The sequence below is a fragment of the Electrophorus electricus genome, unplaced genomic scaffold, assembly GCF_041902795.1.
Source record: "Electrophorus electricus isolate QZ-2024a unplaced genomic scaffold, ASM4190279v1 Scaffold27, whole genome shotgun sequence".
NCBI lineage: Eukaryota > Metazoa > Chordata > Actinopteri > Gymnotiformes > Gymnotidae > Electrophorus > Electrophorus electricus.
In genome coordinates, this window is record NW_027658550.1 from 311,873 (window position 1) to 336,524 (window position 24,652).

The 24,652-nt window shown below is 39.4% G+C and overlaps 1 pseudogene; it reads left to right on the forward strand.

The window, feature by feature from the left end:
- Positions 1-7,791: 7,791 nt before the first annotated feature.
- Positions 7,792-16,006, forward strand: LOC145655504 (cytochrome P450 2K1-like; annotated as a pseudogene).
- The last annotated feature ends 8,646 nt before the right edge of the window (positions 16,007-24,652 follow it).

Consider the following 24,652-nt stretch of genomic DNA (forward strand, 5'->3'; position numbering starts at 1 on the left):
CATACATAACCATACATATCTGTCTATCCATCTATAGGTATGTATCGGTAAGTATGTATCTATGTATTTATCTATCTGCACGTATGTATCGGTAGGTGTGTATCTATATCTCTCTATAGGTATGTATTGTTATGTATGTATCTGTCTATCCTTCTGCAGGTATGTATTGGTAAGTAGGTGTCTATGTATTTTTCTATCTGCAGGTATGTATCAGTAGGTATGTATCTATCTATCTCTCTTTAGGTATGTATAGTTGTTTATGTATCTGTCTATCCATCTATAGGTACGTATCGGTAGGTATGTATCTATCTACCTCTCTATTGATACATACATAACCATACATATCTGTCTATCCATCTATAGGTATGTATCGGTAAGTATGTATCTATGTATTTATCTATCTGCACGTATGTATCGGTAGGTGTGTATCTATATCTCTCTATAGGTATGTATTGTTATGTATATATCTGTCTATCCACCTACAGGTATGTATCGGTAAGTATGTATCTATGCATTTATCTATCTGCACGTATGTATCGGTAAGTATGTATCTATCTATCTCTCTTTAGGTATGTATAGTTGTTTATGGATCTGTCTATCCATCTATGGGTATGTAACTGTAGGTATTTATCTATCTCTCTCTCTATACAGGTATGTATAGTTATGTATATATCTCTGTCCATCTGCAGGTATGTATCGGTAAGTGTATATCTATGTATTTATCTATCTGCAGGTATGTATCGATAGGTATGTATCTGTCTGTCTCTCTTTAGGTATGTATAGTTGTTTATGTATTTGTCTATCCATCTATAGGTACGTATCGGTAGGTATGTATCTATCTATCTGTCTATAGGTATGTATAGTTCTGTCTATATCTGTCTGTCCATCTGCAGGTATGTATCTATGTATTTATATATCTGCATGTATGTATCGGTAGGTATGTATCTATCTATCTGTCTGTCGGTATGTATAGTTATGTATATATCTGTCTATCCACCTACAGGTATGTATCGGTAAGTATGTATCTATGCATTTATCTATCTGCACGTATGTATCGGTAAGTATGTATCTATCTATCTCTCTTTAGGTATGTATAGTTGTTTATGGATCTGTCTATCCATCTATGGGTATGTAACTGTAGGTATTTATCTATCTCTCTCTCTATACAGGTATGTATAGTTATGTATATATCTCTGTCCATCTGCAGGTATGTATCGGTAAGTGTATATCTATGTATTTATCTATCTGCAGGTATGTATCGATAGGTATGTATCTGTCTGTCTCTCTTTAGGTATGTATAGTTGTTTATGTATTTGTCTATCCATCTATAGGTACGTATCGGTAGGTATGTATCTATCTATCTGTCTATAGGTATGTATAGTTCTGTCTATATCTGTCTGTCCATCTGCAGGTATGTATCGGTAAGTGTATATATTTATCTGTCTGCAGTTATGTATCGCTAGGTATGTATCTATGTATTTATCTATCTGCATGTAGGTATCGGTAGGTATGTATCTATATATCTCTCTGTAGGTATGTATAGTTATGTATGTATCCGCAGGTACGTATCGGTAGGTATGTATCTATCTATCTGTCTATAGTTATGTATTGTTATGTATGTATCTGTCTGGCCACCTACAGGTATGTATCGGTAAGTATGTATCTATGTATTTATCTATCTGCACGTATGTATCGGTAGGTATGTATCTATCTATCTCTCTATTGATATGTAAAGTTATGTATGTACCTGTGTATCCACCTACAGGTATGTATCGGTAAGTATCTATCTATGTATTTATCTATCTGCACGTATGTATCAGTAGGTATGTATCTATCTATCTGTCTATAGGTATGTATAGTTATGTATGTATCTGTCTTTCCATCTGCAGGTATGTATCGGTAAGTGTATATCTATGTGTTTATCTGTCTGCAGGTATGTATCGCTAGGTATGTATCTATCTATCTCTCTATAGGTATGTATTGTTATGTAGGTATCTGTCTATCCATCTGCAGGTATGTATTGGTAAGTAGGTGTCTATGTATTTTTCTATCTGCAGGTATGTATCGATAGGTATGTATATGTCGCTCTCTCTTTAGGTATGTATAGTTGTTTATGTATCTGTCTATACATCTATAGGTACATATCTGTAGGTATTTATCTCTCTCTCTCTCTATAGGTATGTATAGTTATGTATGAATCTGTCTGTCCATCTGCAGGCATGTATCAGTAAGTATGTATCTATGTATTTATCTATCTGCAGGTATGTATCGGTAAGTATGTATCTCTATCTCTCTTTAGGTATGTATAGTTGTTTATGTATCTGTCTTTCCATCTATGGGTATGTAATTGTAGGTATTTATCTATCTCTCTCTCTCTCTACAGGTATGTATAGTTATGTATGATTCTGTCTGTCCATCTGCACGCATGTATCGCTACGTATGTATCTATTTCTCTATCTGCATGTATGTATCGGTAGGTATGTATCTGTCTATCTCTCTATAGGTATGTATTGTTATGTATGTATCGGTAGATATGTATCTATCTATCTGTCTATAGGTATGTATAGTTATGTATATATCTGTCTGTCCATCTGCACGTATGTATCGGTAAGTGTATATCTATATATCTATCTGCAGGTATGTATCGATAGGTATATATCTGTCTGTCTCTTTAGGTATGTATAGTTGTTTATGTATCTGTCTGTCCATCTATACGTACGTACGTATCTGTAGGTATTTATCTATTTCTCTCTCTATAGGTATGTATAGTTATGTATGAATCTGTCTGTCCATCTGCAGGCATGTATCAGTAAGTATGTATCTATGTATTTATCTATCTGCAGGTATGTATCGGTAGGTATGTATCTGTCTATCTCTCTATAGGTATGTATTGTTATGTATGTATCCGCAGGTACGTATCGGTAGGTATATATCTATCTATCTGTCTGTAGGTATGTATAGTTTTGTATGTATCTGTCTATCCACCTACAGGTATGTATCGGTAAGTATGTATCTATGTATTTATCTAAAGGTATGTATTGTAATGCATGTATCTGTCTATCCATCTACAGGTATGTATCGGTAAGTATGTATCTATGTATTATCTGTCTGCATGTATGTATCTGTAGGTATTTATCTATCTCTCTCTCTATAGGTATGTATAGCTATGTATGAATCTGTCTATCCATCTGCAGGTCTGTATTGGTAAGTATGTATCTATGTATTTATCTATCTTCATGTATGTATCGGTAAGTATGTATCTATCTATCTCTCTTTAGGTATGTATAGTTATTTATGTATCTGTATAGACAAATAGATAGATACATACCTACCGATACGTACCTATAGATAGATATCTATAGGTACGTATCGGTAGGTATGTATCTATCTATTTGTCTATAGGTATGTATAGTTATGTATGTATTTGTCTATCCATCTACAGGTATGTATCAGAAAGTATGTATCTATGTATTTATCTATCTGCACGTATGTATTGGTAGGTATGTACCTATCTATCTCTCTCTATAGTTATGTATTGTTATGTATGTATATGTCTATCCATCTGCAGGTATGTATCTATGTTTTTATCTATCTGCAGGTATGTATTGATAGGTATGTATCTATCTATCGCTCTTTAGGTATGTATAGTTGTTTATGTATCTGTCTATCCATCTATAGGTACGTATCGGTAGGTATGTGTCTATCTATCTATCTATAGGTATGTATATTTATGTATGTATCTGTCCATCCATCTGCAGGTATTTATCGGTAGGTTTGTGTCTATCTGTCTCTCTGTAGGTATATATATTTATGTATCTATCCATAGTCCATGCCACAGGGATCTAGAGCCACTCTGCTGGAACTGTGACTCTAGTTTCCTCCCATAGCGCTGATTCAGCTCTCTCACCGCCCTGTGCTTTCCGTATGCCACAGACTTGTACTTGTTCATGTTCCTGATGAGCCCCACGTTGTAGGCAGTAGTGTGAGAGTTCAGAGGCTTGCAGATGGTTTTTTTCTCACCCTGGTTGGGAAATGTCTTTATGGTGGCTCTTGGAATCATTTCGTCCACCAGTTTTCCAATAAACCCTCCTACTGCCTCCGTAAACTCGGTTAGGCACCATCAGCAGGTTTAGGGACCATCAGTAGGGTTAGGGACCCTCAACAGGGTTAGACACCATCAGTAGTGGGGTTTCTGTCCACAAAGTTTTTGCAGAATTGGAAAAAGCCCAAACACCCAAATATCACAAAAAGATTTTTACGCTAGGATGAGATGGAAAAGTCAGAATATTGCTAAAGTCAAAATGTGAAAAAGAGTTATGGAAAAAGGTTTTTTGAATAAACAATGATGCATCAAGCCAAAAAACTGAGCCATTTTGCTTGTTGAAATGCCAGCCCAAATCACGGTAGCCTATGTCATTTATACAGGGAGTGGGAGGTAAATCAGGAGTATGTAAAAATGATAGCTGAGTTGTAGAAGTATATTCATTTTTATCCCAGAGATGTTCTCAGTGAGCTCCACCTATATAAATCATCTCCATTGCCATCACTGATAAAGAAGAAAGAATCAAACCCCGGGTATTTAAATGAATCATTAACAGGAAATAAGGAGGGTAGTTAAATTGAACTGGCCATGTTGTTCAAAGATGTAAGAGCTGACCAGTTGGAAAAGTTGGACCAGTTAATCTCGTATCCTGAAAAGGACCTAAATGTGTCAAACAACTGCAGAAGGTGCACACTAACTCTCTAACTCTCCCCCTCTGTGATTTCTAGGTGTTTGCCATCAGCATGTACCTGAATGTCAACCTCAAAATTAAATTTATTTATTAATACAAATTTTTATTACTACTTCTTTTCCCACCAATTGCTTTACATCAGACACTGGACAAGTAATTTAAACCAATCATGATTAGACATTGAGGAGCTTAATTCAAGAAGTAGGCATCAATAGCATTCCATTCATAAACAAAATTATTAAAAAATTGAAATGTTATGAATACAATACAATAAGTACTACCTTGAATACTTGGTAGATTTCAAACAAAATTCTTAATTGCATCTATTCTCCCTATGATCAAACTTTATGGAACAATCCCATGTTTTTAATCAATAACAAACCCTTTGTATTTTGCACATGGAGGCAGAGAGGTATAATCAGCCGGGCACAGTTATTCTCTGGTATTTTCTTTGACGTCAGAAAAATACAACATACCAGATAACTGTCACTTTCAATTTGTACAAAGATGTTTTAAAGAAAACAGTCAATATCAGACACTTTTGTAACCATACTCCCCCTAGCCATATATATAACTACACTAAATTAAACCTCAGAAAATGTTAACACAAATACATAAACTCATAGCATCAAATAAATACAATATCTCACTCCTAGTTGAAAAATTGACCTCAGATATAAAAGAGGTGCTATCTCATCAGCTCTGACCCTACTGATGGTCCCTAACCCTGCTGTTACAGGCTTTGCTGAGCCTGCCCACCATTTAGTAGCGTTCCTGCTTGTTTTTAATTTTATTTTATTTTCATTTATTTTCTTTTGCTTCTATTTGAAGCTGCTTTGTTTTCTTTGTGTGTTTCATTAATAAATCGTCACTTAATGAGTACTGTTAATCGCGCCTTGTTCCTGATGATGTCACATTCAGCTTTTGTCCTTTCAGCGTCACTCTAGCATCTCCCACCATTCAGTGCAACCTGTTCCACATTCCAGGTCCATCAGCTCTGTGAATTTGCACCCATGTTTTGCCCCACAATCCCTTTACAACATCTTACTGCTGTTTGCACATTATACTGAGTCTACTGGATAAAGGCTGATATTAGTAAAAAATATTGTGATATTGTCGTTCCTAAATCCCCAGTCAGCTAGTTGTAAAACTGAACCTTCAAATATAAAATCCTGTAGAGGTCTGCATACAAACAATGACGTATGTGACATCACTAATGAAAATTGAAAAATAAAATCAATGTCCCCCTAAAGTGCAGCCAAAGAATACTGGCCAGGGCATTAAAAAAATAAAATAAATAAAATGACATTTTTAGACTACTTTCAAGTTATTCTAACAAAATAGGGCTACTTCACATTAATTATGTAGTAAATGGTGACTTGTCATTTCTATCGTAACACTACACCTGCTGACCTGCTGGTTGGTTGAATGCAAGGAGAGTGACTGAACACACACACACAAGCAGAAGAACCAGGAGGTGTAGGATGGAGAGACACATGGAGGATGTTGTAAGGAAAAATAGGACCCAAAGATGTAGTTTTTAAAGTTTATCACTCTTTTACCATCATCATATACAAACTTAGAAGACAGATACTGCTCATTTTGGAGAACAGATTAAGTGACTATTTTTGCAGTGTAGACGTCACAACGTGTGGTTCTAGTACTACCACTGTGAACTACTCTGACAGCTAATTACTAAATGTGTCTAGAAATGCACATTTCACACCAAAAAACTCTTAATAACTTTGTTTATGTCTAAATCATTGAATGATAAAGAAAATTAGTCAAATCCATGAAGTTCCCCTTTAACTTTAGGAGCATGCTCATAGCTAGCTATGAGGTCACTGAGGTCCACACCTTGGTCATTTTCAGAGCTAAAAATTAAATTTTACCGAGAAGAGTGCATTCTTAACTTGGTTTAGACCTGTTATTTAGTGCCAGCTATGTGTGCGAGAACACAGCAGCCCCTGATGGCATCAGCACCTCCACTGACAGAATTCTAATTGACATACATTGACAGCAACACTGCAACAGGTGGCTTGTGTGAACTGGCAGACAGCGTAGCATTTAGTAAGACCAAGCAATGATTCATTAGACCATTATCTACAAGAAACATTCAGAACAGTACCCTGTGTAATATGGAACAGTAACAGTATAATATGTGTACTCTGGCTATGAAGACAAGCCTATTTTTTGCATATTAGTAGGTTAGCTAATGTTTCATAAATTGTTACTGATTAAAAAACAGCTTATAAAAGGAAAGGGTTAAGGTAGTAAAATGACAAGAAGGCTACAAAATAATTGTTTTACAACAATGGCTAAGTAATGCCTCGCTGTAAATGTCTCCTTTTACATCTGCCTCATCTAGGAAATGATGCAATTGTTCATGATAGTCACAGATACATGACTCACATGGTAGAAATATTTACAAAGTGGAAGTGATATTAATTAAACACTGGAATAGTTTTCATAATGTTCATTTTTCTACTTTTTACAATAATGTTTGCATGGAACGTAGGTGTGAGCTAACAGTAGCTAGTTTACGGAGAAGATAGCTAGCTAGTTGGTATATAGCATTTTTTACAACAGCTATTGTCACAAATATAGTGTTATGATCACCTCAATAAATTGGCAATCAAAAATGATAAGATTACTTGGGGCACCTGTAAGGTGCGGCGGCCCGAGTGCCGTAGGGCGAGGGGCAGGATGCACAGACTCTACCGACTGGGACGAACATTTATTAACAAACGACACAATGGCACGCTTATCACAAACAAGGAACATGAAATGGTTAAAGTTAAACAAACACGATACACAAGAATACATCTAACAAACACATTACATTCAGACATTACGCCAACAATAACCAACATCCTGCACACTTTAACACGCTTTTATATACATTAAGGTGCAGGTGTATATACGAGGTGCAGGTGTGGTTACAGACAAGACAGTCCTCCCACTGCACATGGCGGGTCGAACCACGTGAATCGCGGGAGGCGAGCGTTCCGTGACAGAAGCCCCTCCCAAGGGGCGCGGATCCCGACGCATCCGTCCAATGAACGTGAACCTCCAGGTACCGTGTACACGTACACACAAACACAGCATGGCAGTGCCCGGCGCCCAGGCGGGCCAGGTGCCGCCAGCAAGAGAGACCTCGCGGGGAGAGAGAGAAAGGCAGCTTCCCTGCCTCTCTCGGGGCAGTCCGGTACACTCCACCACACGTTGCGCCTGTAAACACAAAAGGCGCAAACAGAAACACACAATAGCACCAACACACAAACACAAGGCGCTGTGACGTGGCGCCCGCCGTCCCCGCAGGCTCCTTGTCGTGTCCGAGGCCTCAGCGGACACGCGGGGGTGCACGTCCGCCCCGGTTCCAGACATCCCTAAACGGTCCTCCTCTTTCCCGCTGCTCTAAGAGCGTCCCAGAGGCGGGTTGCCTCTGAGGCTTTGGGCAGACCTTTCCAGTTTCGCTGGCGAGTCAGCTGAGGAGAAGGGTCTTGGGAGATCCCGCTGGCTCCACGCAACCGCCCTCTTTCTGGTGGTTGTGGTGCCCCTCGGTCCTCCCTGGCCCGGGCTCAACCGCCTGAGGCCCCCCCCAAGAAATTCCTGGGGCTGTTCCCCTCTACCTCCGGAGAAGACGCAGACAACGGTCCTCTCCCCAATATCCTGGGATCCAGGCAGAGGTGCAGAGGATGTTCATGCACCCCCCGCTAGGAATTACTTTTTTTGTCGAGGGAGAGTGCGTGCTGTAGCGGTTGGTTATTCTGTAACGTGTGCTGTAACATAGTCAATGTTCACTGTATTAGTGTTCACCGTATGTGTTTAATGTTAATCGTTTCTTGTTTGTATCAGTCGTGAGTGATTCTTGTGAGTGCCGTTAGTGTTTCATGTTAAATGTGAATAAATGTTCGTCCCAGTCGGAGGAGTCTGTGCGTCCTGCCGCTCCCCCTACGGCACTCGGGCCACCGCACGTTACCGCACCACTCTGATTAGCAGGGAAAATTAATGAATTAATTATTATTTAAGGACTATGTTAAATCAGTCTTGACTCATAAAGTCACAAGTTCAACAATGTGATTATTACTTCTGAAACCCTAACTAAATAAATAAATATGGCAGTGTCTTTACTTAAAATTCAAAAAAATCCATCAACCCATTGTATAGAGTACATTGTATTAACAGAAAACTTTTTATCCATCCAATTTGTGTTTGCAGATGTCAAAACAATATGGATCCATATTCACTGTGTATTTTGGTCCAAAGAAAGTAGTTGTCCTGACAGGATATCAAACTGTCAAACAAGCACTGGTGAATCATGCAGAAGAATTTGGAGACAAGAGACATCAGTCCCATATTCTATGACTTCAGCCAAGGATTCAGAAAACCTTATTCAGCCAATTTAGATGATGGAATGTGTGTGTGAGTTGATCATGGTACTATTTAAATTTTAATTAGGTAAATTATTTGTTTTTCATTCATTATTTATTTACTTTTTTGTTTTGATTTTTTTCAGAATAGATGGTGACTAGACTTCAGAAGAGTCCTAATAAGGAGCCTCCTGCTATTGAATATATTAGCCCAGGGTAATCTGTAGATAAACTACACCCTGTATGTTAATAGTGACTATGTGGAAATGTTCAAGTAGTGGTGTGCTGCCAAGAACTAATACTAAGGACTAACTGTTTCACATCCTGTTTAAGAGCCTTATAGGAGGGTAGAAACTGTTCATCAGCACAGAATGAGGTAGACTTCAGGAAACTAACTAGGAAGTAACAGAGACAATGACAGCAACAGCAACACCAAATCTAAACACAACTGGCAAACCAAAATAACCGACAAACTGGAAAGCAAAACAGGGCTTAAATAACCAAGACTGATGAAGATCCAGATAAACATTACCAGACACGGGTGAACATAATTACAGCTGGGGATACAGGCTCGGGGGTGGAACAGAACGAAACCAAAACAAGAGCTTGACAAAACCGAGCCAAGTATACCAGGGACAGAAACCAAACCAAGCACGTAAATATGTCGCCGTGGGAACTGCGATGCCTGTGACACACAGTGAGCAGGCTGTGTGCTGGGTGGCTACTGTCTAGCTGCATCATTTTCATTTTCCCCAAGCAGCAGGACTGATGGCTATCCTGTAAGGCTGGAGGTTTGTGGCCTATGATGGATTCTGCAGTCCTCACTACTCTCTGGAGGACCTTCAGTCACTTGCAGTGCAGCTGCAGTACCAGACAGTGATGCAACCTGTGGGTTTGCTCTCTGTTTTAGATCTATAAAAGGTGGTGAAAATGTCAGGCGGCAGGCCAAACCTCCTGAACCTTCACAGAAAGAAGAGGTGCTGTTGGGCTGATCTCACCAGTGTGTTGGTGTGGTTGAACCAGGTGAGGTCATCTGTGAGGTGTATACCGAAAAACTCAACCGACTCTTTCCCCTTGGGATACGTTGATGTATAGGCGAGAGTGACCACCCAAATGCAGCTTCCTGTAGTCCACAATCATCTCCTTCATTTTACTGACATTGAGCTGGAGGATGTTGTCGTAGCAACACTTTGATAGAGCACTAACCTTGTCTCTGTAGGTTGACTTGTCTCCCCTTGTGATGAGGCCTAGGATGGTTGTGCTATCAGCAAACTTGAAGATGATGTTAGATGTGTGTTTGGCTACACAGTCATGTGTAAATGGGGAGTACAGGAGGGGGCTGAGCACACAACCCTGTGGAGCCCCTGTGCTCAGAGTCAGTGTTGAAGAGAAGCTGTTTTCTACTTTCCCCACCTTGGGTCTGCATATCAGGTAGTCCAGTATCCAATTGTGGACCAGGTACCTTGCGTGGGTTAACTGCCTTAAAGGATCTGACCTCCTCAGACACAAAGCTCTCCTGATCTACTGGGAGTTTTGCAGCAAGGGGGATGTTTTCCTCAAACCGAGCATAATGAGCATTTAGCTTCTCTGCAAGTGAGGAGGTCAACCCCCCTATCACAGTACCAACTTCCTTTGTAGTCAGTGATCATGCAAAGTCTATTCCACATATGTCTGAGAATTCATTGATGTTAGTGCCAGCTGTGTCACAAAATATCCACCAGTCTGTGGTTTCAAAGCAGTCCTGAAGTGTGAAGGTGGCCTCTGCACTCCATTGATAGACTGATCAGAAAACCTTTTTTCCTGTTTGAGTTTTGTCTGTATGCAGGCAGGATAAGGATGGAGGTGTGATCAGATTTTCCAAAAGAAGGGCAGGGGAGGTGTTTATATCCTGAAGGAGAAGTCACCCAGAGTGACACCAACAAGGGAAACATTAATAAAACAAGATTCATGGTGAAAGAGCATGACTAAAGTGTAAGAGAAGAATTAGGAGAAAAGGGGAAACCGTTGTGAAACAGCCAGAGGGAAGCCAGGCCAGCAATGTTCTTCATAAAAGGCCATTTTCTGAAGACAATTATTATTTTATGTTATTTTCCTTATTAATCATGGTTATAATTTGGTTTTGCACTGGAATAGATCATAAGCAGTTTCCCAATGTGTGTTTCATCATGAATACCTGTTTTATATAAATATTGTAAAAACATGCAGTTGTCTCACAGTTAAGATGAAAAACCATTCTGCATTTTGTGTTTACATTTACATTTATGGCATTTCGCTGACATTTAGCTGTTTAACAACAAAGGTTTAATGATTTCTGTTTATGATCAAGGAATTCTGTTTTCTAATGGTGAGAACTGGAAAGAGATGAGGCGCTTTGCCCTTAGCACCCTGCAGGACTTTGGGCAGGGCAAGAGAGGGAGTGAAGAGAGAATCATAGAAGAGATGTGGAATTTGAGGGAAGTGGTGGAGAACTTTAAGGGTAAGAGACATAAGTATATATTTTCTATTTTACTCTTACCAGAAGTAACTATTTTTTGTAGTTGAGCCAAAAATGTAATTATCCAAATTATCCATAATGTAATTATCCATTTATCCAAAATGTAATATATGGGAACATTTAACATCCTGTTATTGGTTATTGTATAAATGCCTCAAATATCACCTCAGCCATTGTATATGGAAGCAGGTTTGAATACAGTGATCCTCGGTTCCAAAACATGGTAAACCGAAGCAATGAGAATATCAGGATCACTGGTTCAGCTTCTATACAGGTACCCTGCTATGTTTTTGAATAAGCAAGAGACACAAAGATAGGATGATGTATGGATAAATGTAGGAGGCACATAACAAAATGTTAATCTGTGTGTTTGTAGCTTTACAATATGTTCCCCTGGCTTCGGCTCTGGCTAAAGGACTGGAAAATTATCATGGCAAACTGTGAAAAAACTCTGAAGGATATAATGCAGCTTGTGCACAGCCTCCAGGAGACCCTGAACCCTCAGGAGTGCAGAGGCTTTATTGACTGTTTTCTAGCATGCAAACAAAACGTGGTATGTCCTTCTTGTGCTGTATACAGAAATGCTTAATGTGTCAAGTTTTATCTTGTACATAGTGCATATACAACCACTCATATTTTGGAGTATCCATATGACCTCTGTAGTGGTATGAACTCCTAATTTATAATTCTGCACTCATCAAATTTGTTATAGTTATAGTAAATTAATGGGGCACCATCGCATATGGAAATATTTTAATCAGTCTCAACTGGAAGTCGCAAGTTGTCTAACTCGTGATCATCCACCACAGGTTAGAAATGCCACCAGTGAAGCCACAAACTTGACAGCTAATGGAACGTTGAACTAATCAGCAATCGCATAGTGTATAATACATTGAAGAATAGAGGGAATAAAGAGAGAAACCAGATAAAACAAATGAGAATATTTGTTTAGAAAACAAAAGTAATCTACAGGACTAACTAGAAGACGACTCAATCTGACCTTTAATCAATAGGCAACTTAAGTTAATTTATATAGCACTTTTCATATACTGTGGCAATTCAAAGTGCTTCAGTAGCACTATCTGGCTGCCAAATGGTGAAACAGAAAACTCTCGTTTGCATCTCAGTGGGAGATTTTGAGTTTGATCAACAATCGATAGGATGTTTAGCAACTAATCACCAATTCTAAAGGAATTAATGTATTGATTCATATAGGTAATATCATTTTTAAAAACAGACAGGATAAATGAGAATAAAGGTCATACAGGGATCCCTAATAACTGACAGCATTACCTAGAGAACTACTAGATGTGAAGTTTAATTGCTAGTACTACAGTAAGTGGAAGCAGTAGTGGAAAGACTAACAAAATTAACATGTTTTGCTTAATTGACTATACTTGCACAAGGAGCTCTATGAGTGTGGGAAGCCTGATTGTCACACTGTGTAAAGGAATTCCCTGTTCGCTATGTCACAAGAATGACAACATCAAAGTTGGCTTTCAAAAGGCCGTTATCACTTCTTATTATGGGGCATTTGGACAGTTCCAGCAGCCTGGAACATTGTCCATGTGTGCGTGATGCTCTGTGTGGGACAAAAACAAGCACACAAAAATCACACAATTCACAATACAGATAGGGGCAATATTCATGGGAGACAGGAATGTCTTTCCCTTGCTCCAAAGCAAGTTCAGTCATGAACTGTCAAACACCTGTTTCAAGCTTGGTATACACCTCTTTAACTGGTGTTTAAACATTGATAATAGCAGTATTTATACACATTGCGTTTACAATTGGCAGAGTGTCCTTGATTGACTCTCTTAATTCAGTGGAAAGTTAAATGTAACACTGTTCAGATTGCAGAAAATAAAATTAAAAATAACACAAATGTACGATGAATGTGAAGACCCACTGTGCTGCAAATGAAACGTGATGCAAAATCAAAAAACGCATGCAACTTCAGAAACCCTGCAAATAACAGCTACAACACGACGGACATGTTTCTGAGGACACGGAGAGGGAATGGACTCCTATGAGACCAGTGGTGACCGAGTAGCTAATGAAAAATATTTATATTTGTGATTACCATGGTTATATCGTTTGTTATGGATTATGTTGATACAGAATGAACAACTGATCTATTCATGCTCAGCAGTTTTGCATATTTAATTCTGCTAGGTTGTAATGCAGCTTTAAAGAACGCTGATGAAAAAAAAAATCCCATTTAACGCGACTATGTTTCTGGCTTAATACGTAGTTAGTTAGCTAGCTAGCTAGCTACCTTCAGAGTGTGTTACTAATTTACAGGATACACTATGTTTTTGTTCAGGTTTGATAGTTTAACTGGTCTGCTACAGTGACCATCTTGTCAATTGTCTTATTCTTACTAGTTAATCTCAAGTGTGTTGTTTTTACATACATACAAAATATGGTTTGAAATCAATAACGCTCTAAAAGTAGGTATATGGACAGAAACCTAGTTGTATTCGACAGAATCTCTTTAGGCTGAACTGGAGTTTAAAATAGTAACACACTCTGAATGCATCTAGCTAGTTATTAACTGGCAGGATCAGGTTTATATTTCTGTTAGTTGGGATTTTGTTTTATCAGTGTTCTTTAAGGCTGCATTCTTTACAACCAAACATGTGCAAGAATGCAAAGCACAAATAGGCCAATTGTTCATTCTGTACCACCAGTGACAAAACTTTGGAAATCACAAATATAAATTACTTTTCACTGGCTGTTTGGTTGAATAACCCCTTTTTGTGTCCCCCTGAAACAACACTTTCATTGTGTTGTGACTGGATTTGTAGCATTTCTGAAGTTGCATGTGTTTTTTGAATTTGCACTGCATTTCTGAAATGTAGCATATGTTGTCATTTTGAATAAAATGTTTTTGGAATTTGTATAACATTCATGAATTTGCATTGCATTTCTGAAATGTAGCACATGTGTTTTGATGAATGTGTTTAATGTAGTTGCAGCATGTTGGGTCTTCCTGGCCACCATACAAATGAACATGGATGAAACAATGGCTTAAGTTGGCAAGCATAAATGGAACCTTATGATTTTAAGCTTCTTTATAGGTTTTAGCACAGCAAAACTGGTTCCTTAAAAATATAAATAAAATGGGACTTCTTAAGAAAACCTTTTCATGCTTGTTGAATTGGTTCACTGTTAGGCCAGCTGATTAGGCTTGGTATGGAAAAAGCCAGTGGTTTGATGGTTTTCAAACATCTCTCTATATGATCCCTGGTATTACTCAGTTGTACTCTGATGGAAGAAAGTGGTCTCTTATGTTGGCTGACTAATTGATCCCTTCTGATTATTGGTTAGGAGGCTGGAAAAAAGAACTCATTGTTCCATGCACAGAATCTCCTTCAAACTGTTTCCAACCTGTTTGCTGCTGGTACTGAGACAACCAGCACAACGCTCCACTGGGGCATTCTGCTTAATGGCCAAGTACCCCCACATACAAGGTAAGAATTCCAACTGCAATGTGAATATCCAGTGTCCAAGACATTTCTCCAATGAGGAAGACAAAGAGGTGCTTGATGGTGTTTGAGGGTTTACCATGGTTGCTTCTTGTATTTGTTTATATTGTAATATTGAAAGAGTTGATTGCTTTTGTCTTCTTAAAAACACGAGACAATATCTTCTGTTGTGCTCCAGATCAGGTACAACAGGAGATTGACAGGGTGGTTGGAGGCCGCCAGCCAGTGCTGGATGACCACAAGAACCTGCCTTACACAGATGCAGTCATCCATGAGACACAGAGACTGGCAGACATAGTACCCATGAGTCTCCCTCACACCACTACCTGTGATATTAACTTCCAAGGCTTCTTCATCAAGAAGGTCAGGCTGTTAGATTAACTGAGAAGAGTCTAAAAGCAATACAACAAAAGCATGCATAGGATAAAATTATTAAATGTACGTAGGAGACTGAGAGCTGAAACTGGCTGGTTTATAAATATAACAAAGACATGACAAAATGGCTGCGTAAATTTAAATTTTGCACTGTTGTCATACCAGAGAAAGCTGTCACTAGCTTCCTGCTTAAGCTAAAACTGTGATTCTTTCCAGGGAACCTGTGTATTTGCTCTTTTGACATCCGTGTTGAAGGATGAGAATGAGTGGGAGAGCCCTTACACTTTTAATCCAGGACACTTCCTCGATGAGTAGGGACACTTCATTAAGAGAGATGCCTTCATGCCCTTCTGTGGAGGTGCACTGAAATCATTTTCTGTCATTGATCTGGTGCTCCAGATTTCATGTTGTACTTTAAATGTCTGTCTGTGTGTCTGTTAAGGGCGTAGGGTGTGTCTGGGAGAGAGTCTGGCCAGGATGGAGCTGTTCCTCTTCTTCGCCACTCTTCTGCAGCACTTTCGTTTCACCTGGCGTGTCTGAGGAACAGTTGGACCTCATGCCAGCTGTGGGCTTCACGTTGACCCCTCTCCCCATAAGCTCAGCGCAGTAAACTACTTGGCATAATCCATTCACTTTTAACATGTAAGGGTAGTATTTACATTCAAGGTTGGAATAATATTGGCAAAATACTATTTAAAAATTCACAGGCACTGGTGCAACCTGGATTTCAAAGTTCATCACACGTGACCAACACATTCACATGTAACTCACTTATCTGCCCCAACACTTGGCACCTAAAATTAAACCCTCATCATTCATATTGCTGAGTAACATTCAGTTTTATAATAAATGTATGATTTCTTATATGTGAATGAACCTTAATAATTTACAGTAAATATTAACAGTGCTTTTAGTTTTTCATGCCAAGTCAAGTTCATAGTCATCCCTCAGTATAATTCGTATATACATTATTACAAATGTTTCATCTGACAGTAGTGTGACACATATGAACAACATGGGAAGTCTGCCTCTGTTTTGCCATAATCTTCAAATAAAGTCTAATATTTCTACTGCACAAGGTATGATGCATTTCACTGTAAACACTCTCATCATCTGGAAACATTTGATAGAAATTGTTGCATCTTGTCCTCCCTAAGATGATCAAGTTTTTTGTTAGTGGATTGAAATAGTAGCAATGTATGTTTTAAATTTGTCAAAATACCTTTAACCAGGGCACCATGCTAAATGTAGGGAAATATGTTAATTATAATTGAAGTGTAATTACTTTAAAAAAAGCTTTATATTAATTCAGTCTCACTCAGGTTATGGTTAGTCAGAGTCCTAATCACGTATGCAGGGATTATAAAAATGAAAGTGAATCCTGCATTATATGGTAAATTAAATGTTAATAAACATATATAGTAAATAAACAGGGCTTGAGTATATGGAACCAACTAAAATGAAGCTATAGGTATAGTAATTGTTGTAGAAAAACCACAAATAACATTTGCAGATGCTTCTATCCAAAGCAACTTACAATTATGACTGAGTACAACTTGAGCAACTGAAGGTTAAGGGTCTTGCTCAGGGGCCCATCAGTGGCAACCTGGCAGCAGTGGTGCTTGAAACCACAATCTTCTGATTACAAGTCAACTACCTTAACCACCAAGCTACCACAAAACTAGAAAGAGAAAAAAAAATTGATTAACAACTAAATAGAGCCAAAAGGGAAATGCCATGGATTTTGGAACACTAAACTGGGACTCCTGAAAGGGAAGTGTGTCCTAAATAATCATTGAACTAGACTGGATTTGCCTAAATGTCATTCTGTGGTCAGGTAGTATGATAACACACAGCGAACTGGCATCAAAGTAGACCATGCTGACCCCGTTACCTGTTTGTTGAGTTGAGTTCAGGATCAGGTCACAGTTCACCCTTGAACTGGATCATTTTAGGAGCTCTATGAGAGCTCACTCACTCATAATCCCAAGATTTTCAATAGCACTGCGATGACACATTGTATATGTTGTTGGGGTTAGGTTTTGAGAATGTAAAATGACTTCCCCACTGCTGTCCATCAGATGGCATGGTTGAATAGCAAGGTCAAAGGCACTTGTTAAGCATTGCCACTGGTTTTGGAGTTTCTCATTTTAGACTCAACCGGAATCGATTTTGTGTTAGGGTATCTCGAGTCAGAATTTAAGGGCTGGGGTCGCTCATCACATGATTTCAGGGTGGCTTTTAGGTTTGCCTGTCGGGTAGGTGAGCAGAAAGTTCCCAATCCTCCCTACTCTCATTTGGCAAGCTAGAAGGTGGAACAGGTGTGGGGTTGTGTGTAAGTGAAGGAATGTAGAGCCGAACGAAGAGCCTTTCTAAAGAACATACATAAAGTGCAAGAGAGAAAATGTTTTATTTACATTTTCATTTTAGCAAAGTTGGAGCTTGATTCACACTCCACACCCACTACGGTTGCAGGGAAGACCCATCGTGCTGCAAATACATAAAGCACATTCATCAAAATGACAACACTTGCGATACATTTCACAAACGCAATGCAAATACATAAAGCACATTCATCAAAATGACAACACAACCCGGTGCAAATTCAGAAAACACATGCAACTTCAAAAATGCTTCAAATCCATTCCCAACACAACAGAAGTGCTGTTTCCAGAGGACACAGAGGCGATTGGACTTCAATGAGACCAGCGGGAAGCAACAACAACCAAGTGAAAAGTACGTTTTTAGGTTACCATGGTTTTATCATGGCTGGCTATTCGTGCTATACATTCTAGCGTATTTATTTATGCTAGGTTGTACATATCGCAGCCTTACAAACGCTGATATAAATCCCATTTAACACAATTCAGGTTCTGTCTAAATACCTGCCTACTATTTTACAGAATAGTATTCAATCTAAAGAGATGCTGCATAATACAACTCTGGTTTCTGGATAAATACCTACAATTAAGAATGTTTTGTATGTATCTATAAGCATTACACTTCAGATAAGATAAGAACAAGATAGTTGGCCAGCATAACCAATGACCAAACTGGTTGCCCAGTATAATCAGATTGAGATTTGACCAGTATGACCCAACTGCTCAATCATACTGGTTGAATAGCTTGGTCAAGTTGTTTATGCTGCTGGACCTGCTGTCCAGTTGGAAATTGTGGCTAAACCATCAAACCTGAAACAAAACGTAGCTTTTGCTAGTCTACCAGTTTAATCAGATGATTTAATAGCATAAAGTACATCTATTGCCTGGATGTCCAGCTTTTCAACTATCTTGACCATCATTGACCAGATTAGATCATCTGACACCAGAAAATTATCTAGATTTTGTAGCTAGGGCTGTAGCATGCCTATTACGGAGGTCCACAGTTTATCATAGATATATACAGATCTATTCTAACAGTGCAAAAGTAATGATAGAAAAGTAATAACAATTTAGGTATTTAAAAAAAACCATTAGAATTCATGAAACAGAATGTCCCCACAATCTGCACATCCTAAAGGCATCACCTGTTCATTGCAGCATGTTTGGTCAGCGCACTCTCATATTAAATGCTACATACACTTACAGAGCATTATATTTCCATTTTCTTCTGTTTTCAGCTCATATTGTTTTGTCCTTTCTGTTGTTTCAGATACTAGAGTATACTACTTGCTCAAAGACTAAAGCTAACAGTATGTGTGTGAAAAATAGGTGGTGTTGAGGTAACTAAAAGAATGTTTACAGGAAAAGAGGCTTAACTAAACTTTAATTTTACTAAATCTAGGCCTATATTCTTAAAGCTTCTCAAAGCATGAGTGCTAACCTAAGGTGATATTTTTGTCTCATCTACAACACTGACAAACAAATCCTAGATAAGCATTGAGAAGCTTTATGTACATGCACCCCAATTAAAGCATATTTAAATGCTTATTGTAAAATTATTAATGAAAATTGTGACAACATTTAAGGCTCCAGGTCGTAAGAGGAAATGTGATAAAAACCACAAATCAAGTGGAATAGTGGAAATGAAGTCAGACAGCGACAAACCAAAACAGTTCAATGATATACAGTGTATTGTACAATAGACAGTATGATATTATATATATATATATATATATATATATATATATATATATATATATATATATATATAAGAGACAGTGTAACACTGGATTATAACGTCAGGAGTGACACAGGCCAAAATAACTCACTAAACCTAAACAGACAAAAGAAAAATACACATACAACTACACTACGTGGAAAACACAGAGCAAACCCACCCCCCAAACAAAATGGCAGTCACTTCCTACTTACCAGTGAAACACAACAAAGGGAACAAAGTGGAACATATACAAATACACAACGGCAAAAACAAACTGCTAGTGCAAAGTCAACATGGGAAGCAAAGTCATACACTAAGCCAACCATCAACACTGCTAACAAACAACTCAAGAGAACATCTCTCTCTTCCTCTAGCTTCTTCCCTCTTTTATTTCTCCTCAGGGTGGGCAGAGTCTTGTCTCCTGATTTTCTGCAAACATGAAACTCTGTAATGGAATCTAGAAGTGGATCTAGAATGGAACACACACACACACACACACACACATTTACATTTACGGCATTTAGCAGACGCTCTTATCCAGAGCAACTTACAAAAGTGCTTTGTCATTTACTCATAGAATATATCCAAGTACAGTACAGTAGTTTAGAATCAGACATACCAATGAACTAGAATACTGTAGAATACAGGGATGAATGCTAATAACTAGAAGTACAAAATACATAAGGTCTATCTTAAACAATGATAAGTGCTATAAACAATAAGTGCTAGAGTTTGTTAAACAACATAAACAATACCCTACAAAAAGTATTAATTTAGTCAGTCAATATGGGAGCAGTGTCAGTTGTCCTTTAAATATTCTGCAAATAGATGGGTCTTCAGTCTGCATTTGAAGACTGCAAGGGACTCTGCTGTCCGGACAGGAAGTGGGAGTTCATGCCACCATCTTGGAGCCAAGACAGAAAATAGTCTCGATGCTTGTCATCCATGAGACCTGAAGCAAGGTATTTCAAGCCGAGCCGTACTTGAGGTTCGAATTACTCGAGGTATAGATTGGGCTTTGACCATTGACCTCATGTATGAAGGGGCTGGTCGATTTTTGGCTTTGTAGGCAAGCATCAAGGTTTTAAATCTGATGCGTGCAGCTACAGGAAGCCAGTGAAGAAAGCGCAGCAGTGGCGTAATGTGTGAACTTCGGAAGATTGAAGACCAGTCGTGCTGCTGCATTCTGGACAACTTGTAGAGCTTTGATGGCTCTTAGAGGAAGACCAGCAAGTAGCAAGTTGCAGTAGTCTGGCTTTGAGATCACAAGAGACTGCACAAGCACCTGGGTAGCTTCCTGTGAGAGAAAGGGTCGAATCCATCATATGTTACAAAGGAGGAATCTCCAAGACCGGGTTAGATTAGAAACGAGTTCAAAACGACAACTGGTTGTCCAAAGTTACGCCCAGGCTACAGGCAGCTTCGAATGGTGATACTAGGGAGTTCTCAAAGGAAACAGTGAGGTCATGGTAAGGGTTGGGAGTACCTGGGATGAACAGAAGCTCGGTTTTACTGGGGTTGAGCTTCAAGTGGTGGGCTATCATCCATGACGCAATGTCAGTCAAACATGCTGAGATACATCTGGAGACCTGCATGTCAGAGGGTGGAAAAGAAAGAAATAATTGAGTGTTATCAGCATAGCAGTGGTAGGAGAAACCATGAGAAGATGTTACATCACCAAGATAATGAGTATACAAAGAGAAGAGAAGGGGGCCTAATACTGAGCCTTGTGGAACACCAGTGGAGAGTCTACATGGTTTGGATGTGGATCCTCTCCATGTCACCTGTGCCGGTTTGTAGCCAGACTGGTTGGGATCATGCAGCTGGTTCTGGGTGAAAAAAAGAATTGATTATAAACTGCTTTAAAGGGCTTTTGAGAGAAAAGAGAGAAGTGATACCAGTCTGTAGTTGGTAACACTGAAGCTGTCAAGTGTGGCCTTCTTGAGGATTGGTACCACCCTGGCGGTTTTGAATGCAGTAGGCACGCATCCAGAAGATAAGGAGTTGTTGATGATGAAAGAGATGAAAGGAAGCAGATCTCTTGCGATTGTCTGGAACAGAGGATCCAGCAGACATGTAGTCAGATTGCAGGAAGTGAGGAGTTGAAGAATTTAATCTGAGGAAAGAGGAGAAAAATAGGTCAGAGAGTTGGATGTTGGGGAATATATGTTGGTTGGAAGAGTGGGCACAGAGGAAAAGGACTGGCGGATTGCTGCAACCTTCTCCTCAAAGAAGGTGATAAAATCCTCCAGAGTAAGAGTAAGAGGAAGGAGGGGGAGGGGGAGGATTAAGGAGAGAAGAAAAAATAGTGAAGAGCTTGCGTGGATCAGATGCTGATGATTTGAAATTCTCTCTGTAGTAGGATGACTTTGCAGATGTTACTTCCAGTGAGAACTTGGAAAGGAGAGACTTGTATGAGCTGAGGTCTGAATCTACGTGAGATTTCCTCCACCGCCTCTCTGCAGTCCTTCGTTCTCTCCTGTGGCAGCGAAGTGTTTCTGTTAGCCAGGGGGCAGGTGGGGAGGACTTAGCAAGTCTAGAGGAGAGAGGGCACAGAAGATTCATTAACGAGGAGAGTGTAGAAATGAAAGAATTTGTAACTGTATCCAAAGAGAGAGAAGACAGAGAGTCAGGGTGAGGAAGGGTGGACAAAACAGTAGAAGTAAGGGAAGAGGGAGTTATGGAGTGCAGATTGTGATGGAGGAAGGAGGAACATGTTGGAGAGGACAGGATGGAAAGAGAAGGAAGGGAGAGAGAGAAGGATAGAAAGTGATGGTCCGAGAGGTGGAGGGGGGTGACTGATGTCCGATGTTGTGGTGGTACAGGTGAAGATCAGGTCCAGAACATTGGCCGCTTTGTGGGTCGGAGGAGAGTGGTTGAGGGTGAGGTCAAATGCTGTCAACAGTGGAAGCTTGTCTTATGGATACACACACACACACACACACACACACACACACACACACCAAACGAACACAGGACACAACAATTGAAAAAAATACGCTTTTTTCTCTTATGGTTAGTGTTTTTCAGTAATACTCACACGAATGCTTTATTGTCCAAGACAGGAGAGATTATGCTCTCCTGTCAGTCAAGAAATGCAAAGTAAACATTCACTGAGCCTCCTAAAGCTAGGTTGCCTTCATATTACTGGGCTTTCCAGAAAAAAGATTGATTAATACTTTGGTTCCACAGCCAATATAATTTATATATATAAAGTAGAAAGCATATGTAGATTTTTCATATGCGCTTTTACTTTGTTTAAAAAAGAAGGACGATAGGTTAAAAAGATAAAATATTGTGCAGTAACCATAACTCTATTAACACGGTCACTCAGGGTTAACACAGTTCGCCACACAGGGGCGACGTCTGCGTTGAAATACCTTTAAATATAATTGACTTGAATATCAGTTGTCCTTCACTCTGGCAATGGTCATTTTCATGTGTCTTACTTGTCCGTTTTATGCTTATTCATATCCCCCAAAAGTCTGTTTAGACAAGCGGTACGTTTAAGATCTTTCGTATCTTTACGCACCGCATGTCTTGTCTTAAACTGGTTGTTTTTCCACAGCCAATAGTTTGACGCTTTATCGTGGACGTTGAGCCAAAGCCATCATTTAGGGCCAGCCGACGTTTATCTGTCTAAAACGGTATCTGGAGAGAGAGTCTAGCTAACTGGAATATGTCCACTCTTTTGAAGAAAAATCATGGACAGCAAGAAGATGGAAACAGATGGCGGAAAAGAAATCATATCTGCTTATATACACTCAGTGTCCCCGATAAAAAAAAAAATGTCAACGTGAAACAACAAGTAGTTAAATGCAATAATTCAGATGGGCAGAGATGAACACCACCACTGGAGAAACATGAGGGTCGTGGCTGACAGAAACTCCACCAGTTAAATTAATAAAAACAACAAAAGTATTAAGTAAGTACCGATATTAAATCACTGTTAGAAATGTAACTGTTCGGGCAACCAATGGAGCGCAATGAGTTTCCTAGTTGTACCTGGTTTTGTGATCGCTAATGGCGAACGTTTTCTGCTAGCTAGCTATTTCTATTAGCTCGCTAGTTAGCTCTATATTAGCTAGCAAAAGTCAATCTATACCATCAAACCTGTACGTTTAAGCAACACCACATAAGTAGCCATCTATATCACTATAAATGGCACCTTTCCAAAGAATGAAACAAAGTAGCTAATTAATCTTCGCTATCTTGTTAATAGCGACATAATTGTATGGAAATGCAGAGTTTCAGTAGCTAGTTGGCGCTATAGCTTGCTAGCTACGAAGCCGCCGTCTTAGGATGTCAAACCCAGACTTGCTAGTGGGATGCTTTTTCCAGAGCACCATGTCACAAGGCCAAAATGATGATAACCAAGTGGCTCGGTGAACAAAACATTGACATTTTTGGTCCATGGCCAGGAAACTCCCCAGATCTTAGTCCCATTGAGAACCTGTGGTCTCTCCTCAAAAGTGCAGGGGACATGTAGAGTATGTCAACAGTACAATCCCAAACCTGCAATTAAGGTGGCACCCGGTAAGTATCCGTTGTCATTAACACCAGGGGAAGAGATAGTAATTGACTACACAGACATGGTGGACTCAGCACAGGGGTACACGTACGTGGCCAAAATCTGTGCACAGACAAAATTAAATTTGGTTGACACCTTCCCTTTGGCATTAATGCAAATGAGATGTTCAGTAAATGCAACAACTGGTTTTACCCCTTTTGAATTGCAGACAGGTCGAGGACTTCCAGGACCCCAGGGACCCTTAACAATAAATGAGAAAACAAAGACATCTCACACACACATCATACTTTAATGAATTGCAAAGTATCGTTTCAGCTTTCTCCACGCAGGAGGGGGACCGGACAGGGAGCAGACAAACCCAGACGATACCCGTTAGGGACTGGGTGCTGCTGAGAGTCATCAAGAGAAAATGGAGTGAGCCGAGGTGGACAGGTCCATTCCAGGTGACAGAAAGAACCAGCCACGCCGTACGCCTGAAGGGTAAAGGGGAAACGTGGTTTCATCTGAGCCAGTGCGCCGCCGCAGAGTCACCGCAGAGGAGTCTGCAAGAGACA